Source organism: Pagrus pagrus (assembly GCF_965226575.1).
Source record: "Pagrus pagrus genome assembly, chromosome: 13".
NCBI classification, from domain to species: domain Eukaryota; kingdom Metazoa; phylum Chordata; class Actinopteri; order Spariformes; family Sparidae; genus Pagrus; species Pagrus pagrus.
The window spans coordinates 29,645,064-29,656,333 of NC_140197.1; positions in this window are offsets into that span (position 1 = coordinate 29,645,064).

Genomic DNA, 11,270 nt, shown 5'->3' on the forward strand with positions numbered 1-11,270 from the left:
AAGGTGCTATACAAATAAAGTTTATTAATATAAAATATGATGATGTCACAACGGGGTCTAATTGCCAAAGACGATGTACATTTCTCATGTTTACTGTGCACATGTCAATAAATACTTCCCTCTTATTAAGTCTCTCCTAATTTAATGTTTCCAGTTGAAACATACAGAAGTTTCCTGACTTCTGAATAGTTCATCAGGTCTTAGAAACTGTACTGCAGCTGATTGTTAGATAGTTTGTATTATTTAGTAGATATATTGTCATCCTGGAGCAGTGAACAAGACAAAAATCACAAAGAAAGTCTCACTGGTATTTATTCTCTATGAAAACGACTATTTTATAAAGAAAAACTGTAAAAAAACAAATAAAAAAAAAACAAATTGATTTCCACACTGCAGAGATTTGAAGCAGCTGCCTGTAATACATTATTCAATTAAGGTCTTTAATTACAGTTTCTATTTGCACATACATCAAGCTCCCATACCGTAAGTGTAATGTCCTCTAATTCCCACTGGGTGGCACCATCTATCTGCCTGCTGCAGCTCTCCTGGAGGCCTCAGTAGCTGTATAATTCATCCAACAGCAGCAGTTTTCAGCTCCGACCGGCTCCGCTCGGTGTTAACTCGAGTGTTTGATCTTCCCTCGCAGCCTCGGCGTCTCTCTGTCCCAGCAGCTCCTCTCAGACACCTGATCCACCTCCGGAGTGAAATATTATCTCCTCTCTTTTATTCATACATGTAACGGTTGATTAAGGTCAAATGGGGATCTAAAATATGATAAAAGCATCTGTTGGGCTCGAATAGAATCTGTCACCCCAACCACAGCAATTGACCATAATCACACAATTATGAAGCGATGAGATACTTTGGCTTTATGGGGAGGGTGCTTTGCTAAAATGGCCCACGTAAAACCCCATCTGTACAAATGGGCCTTGGATTTGAGCCAAAGCAGGGGCTAAAAGACCCGATATATCAAGTCACGGCACATCTAGCAGAGGGGGAGCGGAGAGCGGGCTGACAAAACGGCAAGTCTGTTGGTGTCAAAGAAAAAACACGGCGCAGATATTTGTGGGGCGCTATCAATTTTGTAGGTACAGGATTCCCTCGTGTAATTTTGGTGGCAAATGAAATTAACAAAGATGATTCATGAGCCGAATGACGGCTGAAGCCAAAGCAGCTGATAACACAGTCAGCTCTTCAGTTTGTTCAAGTATTTATATGACACTAATTAATCTCAGCTGTCACGAGAGAGCTGCTGAGGAGGGTTTTTTTTTTTTTCCACCGCTACTGTTTGTGTATATCCTGCAGTGTATCAGTGGACATACATGTGTGTAACTGTACAAAACTGACTATATATCAGATGGTTTGTTTATCATACATTTTTTATGTCAATGTTTCTTATCTGTATGTTCATACAGTGTGTTTACATGTTGTTTGTATATACTGTATATTTCTTTTCTGTATTTTTGAGTTATTTTAAACACTCGTTAACACAAAAAAGTATGTTGTTAATGAAGTATATTAACACAGATTATTGTAGGGCTCAAACGAACCACTATTTTTCAAATGATTGATTAATCTACCTGCAGTTTTTACTTATCCAGAGACAAGGGACAAGGGTTCATACAGGTGCTGGAAATCCTTGAAAACGCTTGAATATTGTTCTGGTGTTTTCAAGGTTTGAAGAGTACTTGGATTTTGGTTGAAACTGTGAAACAGCATTATTTCAAGGTTCCCTCTCTTTTCCAGAGATCATTTTCCAGGACATCTTCAGTGATGATCTAGCTGGTATGACAGACAGGGAGCGAGCCAATACACTAATATGTTTCTCAATTAATCAATTAATTCAGAACCCCAACGCCTTTTTTCTCTTGTGAATTACAGCATGAACATCAGTAACCGAGTTTCATCAAGAGCTGCGTGACTGCAGGCTGTTGTGTTGACATGGAAACATTTCAACAGACTTTTCAGTCTGATGTGCATTTAGGCATAATCAGTACTTGTCGACCACTGTGAAGTAATGAAAACATGAAATATAACAGTAAATACTTCCAGGATATATCAGGATACACAGCAGGCTTTCCATTGTGGCTGAGGTATGATCATGTGTTTTTGGAAAGGTCTTACATTTACCTTGATGAACTCACAGCCTCATAATTAAACACCCGTGTCCACACACAACCTGTAAGTACACGAGGAGAACTTCACTGCTTGGATCGGTACGCCCTCTTTCCCAAAATGTTCATGTCCAAAGCTTTGTTCCCAAATACACAGGTACATATCAGAGCTCTGTTTGTAAAGCTTAAATCACACACTGGTCATTCTCTTGCTCGGTTTCCAACCAAAGCTTGTATCACCATTAGAGAGCCATGAAATATTAATTCACACTTGCCCGACATTAAGGGCTGAGCAACTCATCAAAATATTATCCAAACTGCATTAAAGTGCATCATCCACATTGAGGCGCTGATTTATTTGTGTCACGTGAAACGATTATAAATGAAGTGTTGTGGAGTCAAACATGCATCACGTCATAGATTCAATGTTATGTAACGCTATTTATATTATTATTGTACTACTGATTTTATTAAACAGAACAAAATTCCTTGACTTTTCCAAAACTTTCACTAATATTACTGATTCCATTCATTTTCCAGGACTGGAAAGACAGGAAATTCCAGGTTTTCCATGACTGTGAGAACTTTTATCAGGTGCATGATCAACATCATGTTTTATCCGTCGTGTGTGTGTGTTATCTGGATGTTCGGGAGCTGCAGACTCTCCTCCTCTCCGAGTATCTCAGACGGAGTCGGGAGCAGCAGGTTTCTTGTCTGGAGCTTCAGACGGAGCATCCATCAGCTCGGCGCTCCACCATCTGCTTGCTAACGCCGCGGCGCCCGGCCCTGCTAAGTGCCATCTGCAGCCAACTTCATTCACATCGCTCTGAGAAGTTTTTACTCTGGACTCACAACAAGTGCTGAGTGGCTTTTAGAAAGAAAGAAAGAAGAGGAGCGACTTCCTGAAACGTGGCGACGTGTCGGTTTGGAAACAAAGCAGCTGCGAAGAGGAGAATAAAATGCAGAACGCTCCGTCTGCAGCATCGATCGGGTGATTGTTGGGCTGAATGTTGTGTTTCTCATGTTGTGTGAGCCGACTTAACAGGCTGTAACTGCAGTGTTGATCCAGAGGAGGGAGACAAACGCCTGAAAATCCCAGAGATGTAAACATCCAGGGAGAACACAGTGAACACACCAGGCTCATGATCATAACAAGCTCTATAATTTAGATCACATCACTGAAACATTCGTACTTTTATTTAAGTTCTGGAGGATTCTTGAAGCGCAAGCTGAAGACTGAAGGCCGAAGTTAATATAAAGAAGCTGCAACTTCTTCTGTTAGCTGTAAAAAATGCAGTGAAACCAGTAAAGAACATTATTATTGTCATTTTCTAATCCTATTTTCTTCTTTGAGATTTACTAACTATTTACTAACATCACACGACTTGAGCGAGCGACAAAATCAGCTTGATTTCATCGTTTTACTCCGAGAGTTTCCTAACCGGCCTCGGGCGACACAATGCCGAGTTTCTGCACGAGGAACTGTGGATTAGAAGCGCTGAACTGAACCAATACAACGCAAATATTGTGTGAGATTTCCAGCATAGAAACATTTAATATCACAGTATAAAACATGTTTTCTGTCTGAAAAGCACAAATGTGGAGGACGGTCTATCTTAGCAAACTCAACCAACTTTAACTCTTTGAAGATGTTAAAGGTCTGATTTGTAAGAAAGTTGATTTGTGAGGCCTAAAAAGAGCCACATCATTGTGCTTGAATTCACTCTTTTTCTGTGTTGCATGTTGCATTTTAAGACGATGGGATGTTGTAGGCCTCATTTGTAAAAGAGACTTTGATCTTAATGGAACTTCCTGGTAAACTAAAGGTTAAATTAAATTTAAAAAATATATATAATATCTTAGTTTTCCCTAAATTAGCACTCACGACCTTATGTCATCCCACACACTGTCTGACTGGATCATGCATTCTCTATTACTGTGTTCTAGTTCTTTATTGAAGCTATGTAATGTTTAAATATGCAAACCAGAGACTTTAACACGCATTATTAATCCTGACAGGCTGGTGTCTTTGGAAAAGTCTGGGATCACCACGAGTCTTTAAAGTGAAGTTCTGTGGGTTTGAACAAAGTCGGGCTGAACGGCGAGAGAATTACTGAACAGCAGGACGCTGCGTGTGATGATGGTGTCAAAAACTCTGAGAGGAGTTTGAAAAAGTTTTATGGTGAAAAGTTTTCAAAACTAAAGAAATCAAAAGGAAAAATATAAAACCATGTTGACGCTACTTCCAAAAAGCTAAAGTAAATAAATACGTCCCTCAGCTTTGATTTGACTGAACGTCCTGCTGTCTGTATGTTTCTCAGCCGGACAGCGATGCTCGAACACTTCCTCTGAACGAGTCGTGTGTTCGGCCTCGTCAGCAGGGCGAACATGAAGCACGCGGGCAGGAAGAAATACCGGCCCGCGTGACACTCGCTCCACTCTGGGCGGCTTAATACGATTGTGGTTTAATACCCATTACAACAGACACAGCGGAGGTGCTGTCATTAGCGATTCAGCCGGCCTGAAAACTCTCCTTCCCTCCTTCAAACCTATCAGGAGAAATAATGATAAGAATCCTGAAAAGCGCTGGCGCTATAAAAGGAAACCAAAGTGCTGAGCTCGACAGAACACGAGCCCCAGACGCAATTTGTGAAATTAGGTGAGCGCACGGCCGATGACCCGCAGCCGTGTGGAGTAATGCAAGGTCAGATGAGGAAGCGGGTGATCTGAGAGCCGCGAGTCAGAAAACTAATTTTGTTGGCACGAGGCGGCGAAGTCGACGACAGCAGAGACGGATGGAGGGATGAGGAGAGGAGGCTGAGAAAGAGGAAACGGAGAGAGGAGGAGGAGTCGGTGAGGGTTCTGGTCTGCACAAATGATTATTCCATTATAAATAAAACTAAAACGTCTATTTTTTGATCAATCAATCAATTGTTTGAGACCAAAATAAGATGTGAAAAAGGCTCCAGAGACGTTCTGAACTCATTCGTTTTATCTGACAAACAGACGTAAATCATCACATTTAAAAAGTCAGAACCAGAGATGGTCGGGATGTTTTCTTGACACATTACAAATGAATGATTAACTAACTAATCCACTACTAATTACTAATTACATCGAGTCATTTTATCATTATGTGTTAATTTTATAGAAAACGAACCAAAACATTTTATTCAGCAGCACGCTGTTAAATAAGTGAAAATACAGTTTTTATTCTTGGATAACGATACGTTTTACGGTCCAGTGGGTCCCATTTATCTCATAATATGGTCGGTAAAATCTCAGGAATGTTTTCAGCCTAAGAAAAAGTGTCACGGAGAAAAACATGAAGAGTTACAGAATCTAGAGGAACAACAGTGAGGTCAAGGAGAAGATGTGGTTCTTCTCATTCTCCAGTTTGAGGCTAAAAACAGCCTCCTTAAGTTTTCTTAAATTTAGTTCCTGCGGCGATTTCTTTTTATATCTCCAAAATTAACTCGATCTGTAACAGCCACGAGAACTGCAGGCTCTGACGAAGAGTGGAGTGAGTGAGAAAGATGTGAGCACATGACAGAAAAAAGAGAAAACCACAGTACAGGTAAATCAAGACTGAAGAGGTGAGAAGAAGGAAGAAGAAAACAATCTGATGAAGAGATGATCTCAAAGAAAGGATCTTTCTGAGGACGGAGGGTCGAAGGAGACCGGTTCATTCTGGCCCTGTTCCTGATCCTCTGTTCTCGGACTGAATCACACCTTGCCTCCACAAAAATCATAAGACTGAAACATAAACCATTTATTGTTTTTTGAATTGCTTGTAGCTGATATTTTGCGGCTGTACGCAAACTCTTCAAACTTGTTTTTTGACACAGAATGAACAAGAAGTCTCCCTCTGAAGGACATTTGTGGTCAAAGCTAACAGAAGCTCATGTCATATTAATATAATTCAAAGACTATAAAGTTAAAGGTAGAGTCAGTAGGATTTGTCCCAGCTGTTCCTGAACGCACCACATGTTACAGTCCAGATGCCTGAGGCTTCTCCTGCAGCACTCTGGATTCATTCGGCCAAAAATATACTCTAATTAACACAACTGCATCTCACCTTTAAGAATATAATTCAGCCTGGGGACCTTGGCTGCATGTTTAATTACTGAGAAATGCTTTTTTATAAAAGGCACCATAATTATCTCTCTCACTTATCAGTGAATGAGCTCTGATATCACAGGTAAAACTGTTCCAACTGGCCGGCAAGTGATTCATAGTAAAACCACAGTATCGACACGATGATGTATCGGTCTCTCTCCTCTTTCTGCTGCCGCCCGGTGCAGGATTTAGAACCACTACTGGTGTCCATCTGCACACCGGATTTAAAAATGTGGCTTCGCTGTGACCCGTCTGTTGTCCGAGGCCTCTGGAGACGGAGGCAGGAGAGGACGGCGTGCCAGGAAACACTCTGACAGCCTCCGTCCTCCACAAACATGTGCAATTATGCTGCTTTTCTCATGGAAACAAATCATGACCAGGAGGCATCAAAAAATTCCAGTCGGTCAGCAAATGAGGAAGTATTTCTGTCTTTGCTGTCAAACTGATGATCAGCAAGCGATCACCTGGATCAATCTGCGCTGTGATCAGTGAGAGTTAAATGCTTTATTCTGCACGTTCAGTCTCAAATGTACAAGGAGGATTATTGTAATAAGCTGCAGTTATTTGTCTTTGCGTGCCAATTCTACCTTCACATGAAATATATCTGGATTTAAACATGTGTTTTGCAGAGCTGCAGGTTAGTGTTACAGCAGGGGAAAGTGTGACCTGTGAAAAATGAGGATGTACATGAGAGAATCTGTGTTGTGGACGATCCTGCCTGTTGGTTTAAGGCAGCTTACTGGGCGTCTGTTGCAGCCAAATCCATTTTTATTCACCCTGTGGATTATAGGATGGGTTGGCAAGGCTGCCCTAGTAGAACCGAAAGCCAAGAAAGGGCCATGCAGGTGGATGCCCTGCATGTAGAGCACGGAAAATTGTGGAATATATTTGATACCTCCAATCAGCGTGTTGTGTTGTTTTTTTTTTCCTTCCATATTCTCACTTTTGAGCCAAAAGCCAGATCAGACAGTGTTTGAATGGTGTCAGGGTGTCTCTCTCTCTGAGCGGCCTTTAGAGGGTGCTGACACACTGGTGATGAGAGCAGCTGTCTGGACAGGTGCTGAGGACACACTTCTCAGCCGCCGCGTGTGTGTGAAGTCTCGGGGATGGTGCTAACAAGTGACGCTCGCCTGCAGAGAGCGTCCTCAATCAGACCTCTGAGCCCGTCACGGCACACGGGAGGGAAAACATGGAGGCTGCGCTGTTGGAAATCTCAGATCTGACGGTGATCTTAGTTCATGTCATCACACCAGAGAGAAAAAATCTAAATATGGGTTTGTTAAATTCACACTATGAAGTCTAAAGACATTTATTTTTAGGTATTTATTTATACTGTTTCGCAGAATGAGTTACCAGAACAAGCTGGTATGCTTTTCAGTCCAACTGTCAATTCTCAGTATTCACTTTAAACACCTTTCACACTTTGCTTGATAATCTTAAATCTAAAGTCTAAAATAATTTGTAAATATGCAACATTTTGCTTTTACATGAAGTTGTAAGTGATATGTTCTTGTTTGTGTATTATAATCCTGTTATTCTGTATTACTAGTGCCTTTTTTGCGTCGCATTTTTTGTACTTCTTGGCATTATACGACATAATCCACCAAAATGAAGTACAGTCTTCTGGTTTCAACCCGAGACGTTCATAAGGTCCTCACGGATGTTGGTGATCAGGTCTGGCTCACAGTTTCTACCAAAATTGTTGTTTGAGTTTTGACGTGGACGTAGTCTCTGTGACGTCACCCACAGATTTCTGAAGAGCCATAGAGTCACACCCCTTCTGGTGGACCTCATCGGACCTTATTTCAGATCAACTTTGTCTTGTGGTGAATGAAGAGAGACAAATAATTGATTGATCCTGTTTGAATTGTGTCATGAATCACACATATGATGTTTGTCAGTTTAAAAGATCATTTTCCAAGTCAGTAAAGTCTCAGTTTGTCATCAAACTAATGAAATGTAAGACTGAAAATACGTCATCATAAAGACTACACAGCCAACAGTGTCGTTCGTGACGTCGTCTCATTGAACACTCGCCAAAACCTGTGGAGCAGAGCCGGCCCGAATGAAGCCCAACTAGACAGCCTAATGAGACAACTAGCTGGCTTGTGGGACTGACCGACTGACTCAATTTGAAGCCAGCCTGAAGTGGCCATTCAAGGAATTGCAGTTTTGGCACCTCGCACTGGCCTCATTTTACAGCCCCAGAGGCTGACGCTTGGTTCCTCCACGAAAACTGCTTTGTGCAGGGGGACATCGTCATATTGAGACAGGACAAAATGCTATCGTCTATACTATCACTGTATGCCTTTGCAATTATGTTTCCCTACGCAGTAACTAAGGGAACCTGACCCAAACCATGAAAGGTTTCAGCATGATTGGATTTAACTAAGTCATATGCCGTGTCATCTATCAAACTCCATCATTACTCTCCGTCAGGCTGCATCCCACTGCCTTCACTTCAGTACAAATGGGGATATTGGGCCACACTGTCTGGACATTGTTCAAACAAAATGGAAGATGTTTGAAGAGCTAAAGAGAGACGGAGACAGAAGTTTGAACCCTGCCGACTTCCTCAGCTCCACTCACCTGTCCGATCGCAGTGAATGTGGGCGCAATTATCAAATTGAAAAGCTACAAAAGTAGTCGGACGCACTCGTGTGATTTGGCGTTATATAAATCAACCTGACACTTGACTATAAGCACTTTCTGATGTCCTGTCGGAGCACACAGTTAGCATCAAGGCCTCGGCAGGGAAGTGACCGAACCTCCTTGTGCATCTTTAAGTTTTCTATCACATGAATCAGCTGCAGTAACTGTCCGCCCAGTAACACTGAGGCTTACCATCACTCTGCGACAGCTCAGCTAATGGCTTTGGATTGCAAACATCTCTCCCTGTTAGTTACAGGATCACAGCGGCAGGTGTCTGCCATCAGGATGTGTGTTTGGAAGAAGACGGAGATCACTTGTTTGTGAACACAGAGCCCAGCTCAGCTCTGCTGCAGGTGGTAGATGGATATGTGAGGAAATAAACTTGCTCGTCCAACAGACGAGCGCTGTAAAAATGCAGCAGAGCCCCATTTTGTGTAGATTTGGATTAGTTTTGTGTTTCTCTGTTTTGGCAACATATGGCAGGAGAAGGAGAAAATGTAGCAGAGGCCTCAGCAGTGATGTTGAGTTGTTTACAGTGACTACATCATCCATAAGGCAACAGGTCTCAGCTTGGCGTGAGTTCCCAGAGTGCACAGATGCTTAATGGCATGACAGGTTGTGTCCAGGCTCTCAGGCCCCAACCGAAACGCCGCTGGCTGCTGGACGGAGACACCAGACAGCCTCAGGACACCCAGTGGACTCAGCATTCAGAGCAGCTCTTCACACCAGCTGAGGCTGCAGCCTCAGACGCTGCTGGCTGGTTAAAAAGAGGTTTGAGGTGAATGACACAATGACGCACAGTCTCAAGATGATAATATGATCTGAAGTTTGAAGAAAGTTTTACAAAGTTATTTACATCTTCTTATTCTCAATTACAGCCAGTTTTTATGTGAAAGCATCTGTCAGATTACTCTGATGGTGGAAGTATGACTGGACTGGATGATGATGGATGGATGTACTCCACTGTCACTGATGCAACACAGTTTCATGTGGGCAATTTCCACATCGTACACATGAGGGGGGGGATAGCAAATGCAGTTATAGGTCAAAATTAGATAAAAATGGCTGTTGTTGGATAAAATGCCAACTTTTCAAAAAACTCACTGGCATAACACTAGTACATGTTTTTTTAAGATTGGGAGAATTGTTGTGGGCAATACTTTACTTTCAGAAATGTTGCTTGATTTTACATTTATACAACTTTAAATACAGGAAACATCTACTGATGTGTCTTAGTCCGGATGCTTTGGTCGATTTCAGAGTGCCTTTTTGCGACACGCAGATTGTGACACACAACAGAAACATCAAAAGCCGCGTCATCAGCGTACAAAGTTACTTACAGGTGCATCAATAACGAAGCAACCAATGCAGATAGACTGGTGAGGTCTGGATACACAACATCTGATCTGACGATCCGTTTTAAAGATCTGAATTGAGAAGCAAACCGTATATTCCTGCTGTCTGAACAAAGCCTCGATGTCACACCAAACCCAGCTTGGTTTTGGTCCCGAAGTCCTCATATCAAAACAACAAAACAGGTCCTATGTTAGTTAAAACGACCCATGTTGAATGTCAGAAAGAGACAGGATGCAAAAAGCTTTTCTCCCACATCCAAGTCCAACACAAGACAGTTTTCATAAGCCTCCATTCGCCCTACCACTCTATCCCATCAAGAATTGGCACACCCTACCCCTGGGCATGAAAGTGCAAAACAGAGGGGTAAGTGCAAGGGGTATTGGGCCCAAGTGTACAACCATGCCTACGATTTGGCACGCTCAGCTTCAGCAGGCAAGACAAGATAGCAAGATTTGTATGCAACAATATGTGGTCCACTGTTATTGTTTCGGGAAAGGGCTTTCGTGTCTCGTGATGGAATTGGAGCCACGATATAAAAGTCTAGGTTGCACCACAATGTCAGCACACAAAGAACAACTGTATGACACCACACAGGAAGACATAAAAACTACGATACTGAGAATGATAAGACTCTTGCTCTTGCCACAGGTGGATGGACGTCGCTGACCTAAAAAGCCATTGAATCTTAGCACATTTCAATAGACTTCTTTTGACCTGAAAGTAGACGGATCAATACTTATTTTAACAGCTGCTTTTATTTATCATACTGTAAGCCAAGCACAAAATGTTCATTTTAGAAAAGAGGGCAAATAAATCAAGATATTTGATCATAATTCATCAACAAACAACATGTTTGAGGATTAATATTTGTTTTTCGGGATTTATTCTCTGTTGTCAGAAGCAGCAGCGTTGGAGTAGAACAGACAGAGAGCACTGAGAGCCTCGCTGTGCAGCACAGAAATCCAGGTTTTAAGGGTGTAAGCTGAGATGGCACTGGTCAATACTTGGAGACGACAGGGATAAATCTGG